Consider the following 12344-nt stretch of genomic DNA (forward strand, 5'->3'; position numbering starts at 1 on the left):
GACTTTCTAATATGCAAAGAAGCGTGGTTAAAATCCCCAATTAACGGAACATTGCTCACGTCAAATACCAGCTCTCGTGGCTTCTAAGCCCAAAGAGAAAGCAAAACTTGAAAGTTAAACGTTTAAACCTAACATCCCTTACCCTGGAAAAGAAAAATAATAGGTGCTATTCTAGGTAATCAGGGTCCACCCCAAAGCAGGAGGTAAAGAGAATGTCAGTTTCAGGTCAACTTTCAATTCTGCTTTTACATTTTGTTCAGTGCAGAGGAGGGATGTTAGAGGAGGTAATCTTGCAAATTACATTAGCAAGTCAGCTCTCATGTAGAATTACATGTTTACAAGCATCTATCTCAAGAGTAGCCAGTTCTCACAACCCATAAAAAAGTTTCTTCAGAATAATAAAAAATAGAGACTAATCCAATTTGTTGGTTTGTTTCTTCTTTCTTTTCCCAGTCACTTCAGTTACCTGAACTCTAAAATACAGGAATACAAAAGAATGACCCACAGCAATCAGCTGTTGTTTTTCTACTTGAGTCAGTCTTTCAGTGGATAAGCTGGACACTGTAGGATTTATAATGAAATCAGTGAACTCCAATTCAGATACATAAATTTCGAAATTAAACTGCAACTCTGTAAAAGCTTAAAGTCTAGTCCCATATAAAATAAAGACAAAAATGCTCTTTGGAAAAGGCCCTACATTTAACTAATCAGGAAAAACTGAAACACTATTTTTGATCCCCTTAGATGTAAGCAGTAAACATGGCATATTTTTCAAACACAGAAACAGCAAACTTAAGGTAAATATAAAGTGAGGACTACTGCATCCACTCCAAAAATAAACCTAACACAGCACAAGACAGAATGTATTCAAATTCTAGTTAGCCATTAATGTAACCAGAATCCATCACCTTCTAAAATGTCTAACTTACACTAAAGTCAATTAAAGAAATCCTCAAAATACAGACTCCAGCGAAGATTTAAAATGACCTTTTATGCTGAGGAGTTATAAAATTTTTAAAAGATTTCGTTTTCTTTTAGCTTTTGAATCCAGTTTCCAAAATTAAGGCCTAAAACTTCTGAGCAACTAAAACTATGGAAAACTAGAAATTTGCTTGAAAAAAATCTATCCGGTTTTCCTCCTAAAAGGACTAAATACAAATATTATCTCACAAAATGTTTATTATAATCACAAAATAAAGAACATTATAGGCAGCTTTAATGAGGCCAGCGTCATTTAAAAAAAAAAGCATTCCTTGTCTAACAACATATACAGCCAAGGTTAAAACAAGCCACAACAAGAAAAAGCCATCTGCACCTTCCGTGCATTAGAAGATCCTGTGGATGTCTACGCTATCACAGGTAAATCACTGGTTCCTTTGAACTCAGGTCTTCTATTTGCTTTGGCCACATGGCCATCAATTCCAGGCAGTAAATCATAACATGTGCATGTCCACACGCACCTCAGACATGGACCCCATTCCATTACAGGCCAAGCGATGAAGTACTTAAAAATACATGGAAATGTAACATTCCATTCAATTCTACTAATGATCTAGGACTTGGTACTGAGATCACTGGGAAACTGTGTGTAATTCTGGACCTCAGAGCTCACTACTTCATTTGTTAGAACTACCCGACCGTTGCGTTAGGGTTCAAGTGGACACCATCTCTACAGCTTCTCCTTTATCTAAAGCAACATGGTCACACTAGTTTATGGTAGGGAAAAACAGCAACACAAATAAAAGAAATTCTTTAAAAAAAAAAAGCTGAAAGTAGCTTTCACATTCTCTCTCGTCAAGATCTATCAACAAATATCCTTCATGATACGTACAAAATTCACAATGAATCATTTAATCTTCCTTGTTTGGACATTTATTTGTTTATAATACATATTTAAACAGTCACAGAAATCCTGGTGAAGTGAAAAGGTTTCGTTGCTAGCAGGTTAACTAAAATAAGTATCAAAAGGATTCAAGAAGAGAAATTACAAACTCTTGAGTGTTCCTTACAACAGAATTCTTTAACTGCAAAGACTACGAAAAACGTTAGAGTAACAGATACCAGATGCGAACGACAAATACCAACCTTGCTCATACCCGTTTCCTGGAGAGGGGAAGAAGCGGTCCCTCCGTGACGCACCATGTGGCTGGGCGGTCCAGCCCGTGGGGCTCTGTGAGGGCTGCTGGCGGCCATCCCACCCCCATTTCCTGCCCCGGCCACGGACTAGCTCCCTGTGTTTGCACCCACCCATTTCCACTGACTAAGGCTCCTCACCCACTTTAGACACAGAAGTTCAAAGAGGAAATGGGAGCCAGTAGGCACGACCACCCCAAATCAAAATGCTTTCATATTTTGCAATTACTGAAACGGGAGAATTCAGTGGCTGGGGATCACACTGGTGACGGTCTTACCTCTAGTTCACACATATATACTCATGCACAGACACTGTATTGGCTCCCACATTTCTCTCTGGGTACCCACTTCTGCTCCTTGCCTCCCTTCCGTCTTGAGAAAAAGCATGGTATTTTGGTTGTAGACACTCTCTCCTTGATGCTTGTGTTATCAATAGTTGAATGCTCACATGACTCGCGTCCAGCCGTACTCCCCGGAGTTTTTGTCTGTTTCACTCTACCTGTTTCCGGTAACGCTGTGCTACCCCTGCTTCCCCAGACAGGGGTACAGCATTTTCACAGACTAACCCATCAGCTTCTCTGGGATACTTTGACCTCATGGTGATGACAGCTGTTTTCTGGATTTAGGGATAGAATAGCACGGGGGCAGGTCAGTATTTCTTTGCGGTTTTACAAGAATCTGACTTTCCTTTCCTTTTTTTAAAATCAAAGAACTGAAATATATCTGAAAACTCTAATTCTCTTCAATACAAGTTGAGGCTATTTACAAGAGGATAAAGCAGTTTAATGTGACAGTACTTAACTGAATAGAGAAAAGTATACTGTCGGCCCTTGAACAACATGGTTTGAACCACGTGGGTCCATTTACGCAGGGATCTTATACAGTACAGTAGTGCTATGTAGTTTCCCTTACTTGTGATTTTCTTAACATTTTCTTTTCTCTAGCTAACCTTATTATAAGGCTACAGTATATAATATATATAACATACAAAATATGTGTTAATCAACTTGTTTATGTTATCGGTAAAGCTTCTAGTCAATAGCAGGTTAGTAATTGGGGGGAGGGGCCGGGCTAAATGGGTGACGGGGATTGAGGACACTTGTTGGGATGAGCACTGGGTGTTATATGGAAGTGATGAATCACTAAATTCTTCTCCTGAAGCCAATATTTCACTACATGTTAACTAACTAGAAATTAAATAAAAACTTCAAAACAACCCAGTAGGCTATTAGTAGTTAAGTTTTGGGGGAGTTGAAAGATATACATGGATTTTTGACCATGTGGAGGATCGGTGCCCTTAACCCCCACACTGTTCAAGGGTTAACTATAATAAAATGCACTTAAGTGGCTTCATTTGTCTTCTGACATTTTACTTATAACATCTGAAAAAGGAAGTACTTTCAGTACTTTGTAAATAAACAGCTAACTTCTATGCTGGAGCAGATTCCTCTGCTCAGAGAACTGCTACTTTTTAAAGTTAAGATATTACCTTTCCATAGTCAAGTAACACAAGAAAGCTACAGGAAGATAAAGCTGAAGAAAAAAAAAATCACATTCCATACGTGACAATTAGTCACACTGTGCCTGCTCCGCAGACCCTGGCCCCGCCTCCCGCGGCCCTGGCCCCGCCTCCCGCGGATGCTAGCTGGGAGGAAGAGGAAAGGGACACATCATGGCCCCATTGAGGACTCGGGGATGCCAGAGCGGGGGCATCCTCCTTGCATGCGAGAGGAATTATCTGAGTAACAAGGAAAATAATTCCACGTGTTGCAATTCATGTTTTAAGGGTAAAAACTGCCTGCAAATTGAGAAAAGCTAGAGAAATAGGAGTAAATACACCATGTATTGTGCTTACATTTCCAACACACCAAAGCGGGCAGCAGCCTGAAACAGTGGGTCTGAAGATCAAAACACGGCGGACGAAGAAGCCCCCTTGCTACGGAAACCATGTCTGTGTCACTGACACTAGTTCCGTAGTCTTCTGGCTACAGCAAAATCACCCCCAAAATAATACCAGTAATAATAAAGCACACCAGTTTGCCTTCTGACTCTTACTTTCATCCCATTTTACAATGAATACACAGAGCATTTCATTTCAGATCTCGCTTAGATTGGAAATAACACAAAACAAGATTTATAACAGAAATGACTCTGACTCCTTTTGTTTCCAAACTGGTGGGTCGCGGTGGTTTTTGTCCTCAAGTCATTCTGTTACACTGAAAACTTCTAATAAGAGCTGACAGTTATAGGAGCACATTTACAGAAAGCGGTCTGGTCAGCACATTAAACCTACTCAGATGATAAACACGGGAGAAAAGGTTGATAAGGTAGAAGTGCAAAATGGGACACTGCCCCATCCAGCCAGAATTAAGTTAAGCACTTAGAAGAAGAGCAGGACCAAGCAAGAGCTGGAGTCTACGGCTAGGAATATTGTGGGTGGGCGAGGGCATGGAGGTAGCCTCCCTGGTTTCCAGAAGCAACTGCCCGGGCAGAGGGTGGCTAGAAACGAGGCCTGACCGGGGCTGCTCAAGATAATTTAATACACGTGGTGTGTTGTGTTCACAATGTGCAGAAACTACACTGAGTCAGCAATCCCTGAATATGGGACCACGGCAGAAAAAGGCACCTCTGCCTGCACTCTAGGAGCTGACATGGCTAGAACCCAAGATTCCATTCTCTTCTAATTCCAATGCTCCCTGTCATTGCCAAATGCTTCTAGATCCGAGGTTATCAGCATGACAGAATAATGAACCAGCCCTTGGGCACTCCTGCCTGGAGTCCCCATTCTGCCCCTCACTGGGTATTTGTTTCTCCAACTGTACAATAAAAGGTTGATCAAAGGACCTGTAACATTCTCTGCTACGAAAACATCCTACCAACTAAGAGGTTACAGGATGCACTTCTAGTCTGTTCTTGGCTAAATTTAGTCATGATTTTACTGAGGGGTGAAGCAATGACATTCCCATACATTTTAGTATCAATTATTAACAGTTCAGTTGTTGCTCTTAAATACTTCATGGAGAATCGGGAATCTTCTCCACCCTTCCACCCACTCCTCTTCTCCGTGTGCCCCAAAGCGGGGATTATTAGAAGCAAATAGGTCGGAATAAAAACCTCCAAGCAGGGCAGATGTACGGGTGTTACAAAGTCAAGCGCTTGTGTGGCTCCGTGTTCACAGCACAGCTCGGTTCCATGGCGGCTGGGTGGGAAAATGACTCACCCAAGATTCCTCACCATCTCCTCTGGGAGATCAGCAGACAGGGGCAGGGTGGTCCGACCCCAGCTAAGCATGCCTGGGGTCCTGTCCCTATCCCATGTCAAGAGTGAGAGGAATTCCAGGACTTGGACTCCAGCTGGGCCTTGCGCTAAACCATACATTTTCCAATTCCACTCTCAGCACCAGCAGGTGTGCGGAGCAAGAGGCCAGTTATGAGTAAAGTGGCACCCTTGATTCCCTGTGTCAAGCATTACTTGGGTACAGATGGTCCACAGGACATTTGGAAGAGGAGTAACTGGCAAATGCCACTAAAACCTTCCTTCATCCCATTACATTCTCGAAAGTTCTGGAAAGGCTGAACGCGCACATGTGAGGAGACGGTAGAAGGAGATCAGCACGTGTGGCCACAGCTGGGATCAACAGAAGAGACCCTCTGCTGGGTTCCAACAGGCACCGTTGGGAAACTCCTGGAAGGACCCATTCCAACAGCAACGGGAGTCAACATCTAAACGGGGAGGAAATCAGAGATGAAACGGAATGCTGACTGTGCTCAACCGCGATCAAGTGGTTCCCAAGGGAAAGGCTGGGTGGGGTCTTCCGAGCCTGGGCTCCACAGACAACAAACAGAAGAGATTCGCCACCTCATCCCTGACTGCTTTTACAGGTGGGCTAAGAGCCAGGATGCGTGGAAATGGACCTGGAGAACAGAGAGGAATCAAGCGGAATGCTGTGCTCACAAGACATCTAGTTCCCAACACAACTGAGAGTCACAGGCTGGAAGGCTCAGGGTGAGCCTAGCGATATAATCATGGGATCTCTCCCTGAAGACACAGCAGCTACACAGGAGGTTAATACAGCGAAACTTCCACTTATGGGGGAAATTCGGAAATACAAGAACCTTTCCCTATTCCTTCCACTAAATACCACTGAAACTCCTGGGCATTATACATAAAACAGACATTAACAGACTCTGAGAAGCAGAGAGAAGGCGGCAGGCTGGCTAGGGACCTCAGGAACCTGGAACTCAGTGATGAGTTCTCTCTGTTTCTTTCTGCCTCATGTATCTCCCCCATTTGGAGCTGAAGAAACTGGCAATCTGGAAACACCAAAAGATAAGAGACAAAATAATAATAATAATGGTAATCCCCAAGAAAAGCCTGCTATCACTAGCCAAAGGACCAGGGAAGGGTCAGGCTAACAAAAGAGAAAACTTTTTAGGATAACGACAGCTTCAGCCAACCACCACAGGAAACACCACAGCCCCACGCCCACCGGACCAAGTCCCAGAGCAGCCCAGAAGTCCACCCTCTTCGGGCTGTAGTAAGCTGTCCCAGCACCACCGCCAGGATGGTGTCAGAGAAAGCCAGTAGGGAAGAGGGGTTTTCATCCCTACATCAAGTGACAGAGTCCTTCTACCAGCTCAAAGGTGGTTTAAGAAAAGTCCCCAAAGCAATCTCCAGGCCCAGATGGTTTCACTGAAAAATTCTATCAAATATTTAAAGAAAAATGAACATTAACTGCACAGTCTCTTCCAGAAAATAGAAGAGAACACTTCTCAATGCTTTATATAAAGCTAATTCTAACCTGTCCAAAACCCACCAAAGACAGTATAAAAAAAAAAGAATATAAATGTAAAACTCTAATGCAAAATATTAGCAGATAAACTTCACCAAATATAAAAAGAATCATACAGCCTGAACAAGTGGGATTCATTCCAGGAATGCAAAAGGGATGGCTCATCCCTGAAAACTCAATATAATTTATTTCCCCAAACACTGAGTCGAATAAAGGAGTTCAACAAAGTCAGGGCAGTACATGATAAATATAGAAAAATTAACTGTATTTCAATATAGCAATAATGAACATGTCAACACTGAAAAACAGAATACCATTTACAATGGTTAGCAGAGAAAAAAGAGCAAAACAAGACATTTAGAGGACTCGTATGATGAAAACCACAAAACAATAAAAGGAATCAAAGATCTAAATAAACAGAGAGGGGAACCTGGGCGGCTCTGCCAGCTGAGCACGGAACTCTTCATTTTGGCTCAGGCTGTGATCTTACGGTTGTGGCACTGAGCCCCACGTCAGGCTCCGCACTCAGCATTGAGCCTGTGTGTCCCTCTTCCTCTGCTTCCCCCGACTCACGTACATGTTTTCTCTCTCTCCCCACCAAATAAATAAATTTTTTAAAATCCTTAAAATAAATAAATAAATAAATGTTCACGAACTGAAAGACTCAACATAGTAAAGATATTGATTCTCCCCAAACTGATACAGGTTTAAGGTAATTCCTATCAAAATCCCAGAAGATTTTGTAGATATAGACAAGACAATCCTAAAATTTATAAGGAAAGGCAAAAAAAACCAGGATTGCTAAAAATAAGTCTGAGTGTCGACTATACTTCAATTAAAGAAAAATAACTATTTTGAGAAAGAAGAATAAAGTTGGGCATACCAGTGTACTGGACTTTAAGACACTTTATGGTCACTATAGTCAAGACTGCGTGGTGCTGGTGGAGGGATAGACATGTAAATCAATAGGACAGAAGCCAGAATCCAGAAACAGCCACACACAACTACACCCAACTTTGGGGCACTTAGCTGGCTTAGAGGCAGAGTGTGCAACTCTTGATCTTCAGTTTGTGAGTTCGAGCCCCACACTGGGCATAGAGATTACTAAAAAAATCATATATATAAGTGTGTGTATAGATATAATGTGTATATATATCTATACACACACACATATATAGACATCCCCAACTGATACTCAACAAAGGTGGTAAGGCAATTCAACAGTAAAGAACCGCCTTCTGGACAAATGGTATTAGAGGAAGAAGATGTGCACAGGCAAAATAAACAACAATAAAACTCAGTGTAAATCTCATACCTTATATAAAAATAACCCAAATGGATCATGGGCTTAAATACAAAAACTAAAACTATAAAACTTTAAGGAAAAAACACAGGAAACATTTTTAGGATCCAGAGCGAAAATTAGGCTTGACAGCAGAAGCACGAATTGTAAAAGGGACAATGGATACAATGGACTTCATTAGAATTGAAAGCATTTGCTCTGCTAAAGACCTGTTTAAGAGACGCAAAGGCTCTGGGGCACCTGGGTGGCTCAGTCATTAAGCGTCTGCCTTCCAGACCACCATCCTGGGATCCCGGGATTGAGTCCCACATCGGGCTCCCTATTCAGAGGAAAGCCTGCTTCTCCCTCTCCCACTCCCCTTGTTTATGTTCTCTCCCTCACTGTCTCTCTCTCTCTCTGTCAAATAAATAAAATTTTTAAAAAATTATTATTTAAAGAAAAAAAAAAAAGATGCAAAGGCCCAACCAGGAGAAAAGACTCGCAACCACATACCCAGCAAAGGAGTAGTATCTAGAATACAACAACAACTCCTAAAACTCAACAGCTAAAGGACGCAAACATTGTCTAAATAGAAAATGGGCAAAAGACTTGAGATATTTCACCAGAAAGAACATCCAGAGGGCACGGGAAGAAACACATGAAGAAGGACGTTCCACATCATTAGCTACTAGGAAACTACAAATTAAAAACATGACAGTTATCACACACCTACCAAAATGGCTAAAATGGAAACCACCACCACCAAAAGCTGACAAGGGAGCAAAGAAAAGGCATCACCAGTACCCTGCCCAAGGAATACACACCAGTTCAGCTAATCTGGAAAACGGTTTCTTAAAAATATAAACGTGCAACTACCATACGACCCAGCAACTGTACATGTGCGCATTTATCCCAGCAAACTCCAACTCATGTTCACACAACCACCTGTACACAAATGTCTGCAGCCGCTTCATTCGTAATGACCCCGAACTGCCAACAGGGCAGACTGTTCTTCAAAGACCGAAAGGGAAACACCCCGTGGACAACCTCCCCGGGAATCCTCCTCAGTGATTTCAAAGAACATCCTCCTGGTACCAGCCGTTACAACCTCTGTGAGTCTCCAGGGAATTACACTGAGTACAAAAAGCCAATCCGCAAAGGTGAGACAGTATGGCCCCATTTACAAAGCACTTCTGAAATGACAACGGAATAAAAACGGAGAACAGATTAGGGAGGGGCTGCTGGGATTTAAGAAGTGGGTGGGAGTGGCTCTAAGAAGGCAATCCGAGAGATCCCTTTGGTGATGGAATATTCTGTAGGCTCAGGGCACTGATGTCGATATCCTAGTGATGACAACTGTTCTACAGTTTTGCCAAGTGTACTACTGGGGGAAACTAAATAAAGGGTATTTATTTCTTATATGAATCTAAAATTATCTCGAAAAGTTTAATTTTAAAGTCAGTGATTTGAGAAGGAAGACCCAGGACATCGCACAGAACTCTACAGCATTATCAGACAAAACTTTCAAGTAATTATGGTAATTATAAGTAGAGGCGGGCAGCGGGTAGGAAGGGAGGCGCAGGGAGGGCAGGAGGGCGGGCAGGCAGGCAGAAGAGCCCCACTGCCTGTGAAGGGGTACACCTCTCTCTGGGCCTGGTGGAGTCGAACGCTGGGAGTCCATGAACGAGGGGCAGTCGTGCCAGGGCCCTGAGGTCACACCCTTAACTTTCACAACCAACAGAGGCGGCAGGGGCAGTGTAGGCACCCGCTGTGAACAGTTCCCTAACTAAGACCACTCTGCAGACCTAGGGAACCCTGCCCCGCGAAGGGCTCAGTTAGTCCAAAAGAGAAAAGGAGCAGCCTGCAGGCACGGGCTGACCTTGCACCAGATTCCTGCTCCAGAAGGAACGGTCAAAGGGGGAGGCCCGAGGGGGCTGTTGCGAAAGCAAGGTAGTCCGCCCTCTCGGTCCACCAAAGACTTACCGAGAACGTGGAAGTCCAGAGAAATGGAGAGTAAGTGTTTTAATTACCTGACCGTAGAGACAAGAAAGGAAAGATGGGGTTCAGGAAAGGCCGGGCCTTGAGGGGCCTCAACTTCTACATTTTGTGAGAAGATGTCGTGTTTTAAGAGCCATTCTCAGGGAAGTAACAGTTTACGCCGGGAGATTTTTTTCTCCAGTTGAATTTAAGGTCACCAACTGTAAACGGACGGTCACGCGAACGGCAAACCGGAGAAGACGAGATGGAAGAATTTTCCCGCTTCTCTTCTGCTCTTCCTGTCCTCAGCCCCCACCTCCACGACCAGCGGTGCCAGGTGCCACACCAGGTGCCCGCGACGCATGAGGACGCCCCTAGCTTCCACGACCCCTGAAGCGGGTACAGTGACAGCCACGTGGATCCCACAGACATCCCGGACTGGGGAAGGGACTCGGGGCTGGCTGGATCAAACTGAGCGCTGGTGAAGTAGCAGCCAGGGCCCCCACCCCCACGGAGAGCCACGCAGGCTGCGCTGCCGAGCGAGAGACCAGGCTGCCTGCCTAGGTCCGCAGGGGAACCCTGCTCGGGCCTAGTCCAAGAAGGTCAGGGAAGTATGCAGGGTCGCAGAGGTTCTGGGCAAGGACCCCGACAAGACAAGGGGAAGTGGGGAACAAGCAGAGTGTACCCTGGGGCACATTCAGCTCTCCAGCTGGCCGTGCCTGAACGTGCAGGCAGCTGAGGCTTGTGACTGTAAACATGAAGTGAGTGGACACTTAGCCAGGCACAGTCGAAGAAAGAAAATGCAACTGCTGGGGGACAGGAGTTGGGGGAACGCTTGGCTCGGTGTGCTTCTGGCCCCAGAGCTCATGTTATTCAGCCGTGACTCACTCCTAAACATTCCAGGTGAAACGTGTGAGCAACACTATACACCTGTCCCAGCAAAAGACAGAAGTCAAGGTAAAACAGTCACGCACACGAGAAAAGATGTTAATTTCCCCCCAGTGTGACCCTCGTTTGGCTGCGGAGCCAGACCAGTCGGTGGAGAACAAGAGATGGAGATACCCATGGAGGAAGGGGCAGGCCTACCTCCCCGCCTACACCCCTTCTCCTTCCTCGAGAAGACGAGATCCCGAAGAGAACAGAGCCCACGGGAGGGCAGCTCAGCATGCCTGATACGGAGCAGCACACAGGATGCTGGAAGGCGGTGAGAGCCCCCGGAGCCAGAACCGCATCTGCCACGCCGCTCAGAGCACCAGCAGACCGAGAAACGAGGCAACACGACACACGCAAGGGAGGGAATATCACCTTCCTGATGAAGCCGTGACAAGGGAAGAGGCCCCAGAAAGAACCCAGGCCCTGTCACCGGGATATGCTGGAAGAGCACGTCAACCCCCGCCTTCCTGAACCAGCCACCCTCCCCCGAGTGTCCCACCGTCTGAGCCAAGGAAACCCAAGGCCGAGAGAATGCTCTCAAAACTCTAATTTCCACCTGCACTAAACTGAATATCCAAAGAAAAACACAATGGAGGTATTCTTGGTCTTTTGGTCGCCCAACTCAAAATCCCACCAAGAACTCGACTCAGGAGTCGCCCTGGAGGAACGGATCGTGACAACTGAACCCGACGCCTGGACGGCAGCATCACCCCAGCCAGCAAGATACAGAGGCAAGCGAAGGAAAGCTCAGCTCGCTGCCGGGTCTCCACAAACACAAATGCGAGCCAGCGTGTATCAGCTCAAACTAGGACCCAGCATGTCCAATTTCACAAGTTCTCTGCTTTGGACAATAAATCGTACGGTCTCTCTAACTTCAATCTGGTTCACTGGAAATACACAGTTACTTCCATTCCAAATAAGTATCATTATCTGTAAAACGCTGCTCTATTGGCCCAAGGATGCCTCATAGAGAAAAGCGACAGAAGATAAAAGGACTCACTGATGCCCACGGTCACGTGTATGTACTTCACCAACATCAACCTACACGTCACCTCCCCCCTCCCCCAAAAAAGCTGTAAAGAAATGCAAAGGCATTTTCTACTCAGATGGAAACGGTTTTCCATCTGTAGCTTAAAGTCATTGTACTAAGGACTATTACTAAAGATACTTCTAGACCGACATCATAAGTAAGCAGGCACACCATATAAGTGGGCACCAATGAAGTCT

General features: G+C 44.8%; 1 protein-coding gene across 19 annotated transcripts in view; it reads right to left on the bottom strand.

Moving 5' to 3' along the window:
• Window positions 1-12344, bottom strand: part of ZNF532 (zinc finger protein 532) — a 105521-nt gene that overhangs the window by 43531 nt on the left and 49646 nt on the right. The gene's annotated exons all lie outside the window — the stretch shown is intronic.

The sequence above is a fragment of the Mustela nivalis genome (assembly GCF_964662115.1).
Source record: "Mustela nivalis genome assembly, chromosome: 14".
NCBI lineage: Eukaryota > Metazoa > Chordata > Mammalia > Carnivora > Mustelidae > Mustela > Mustela nivalis.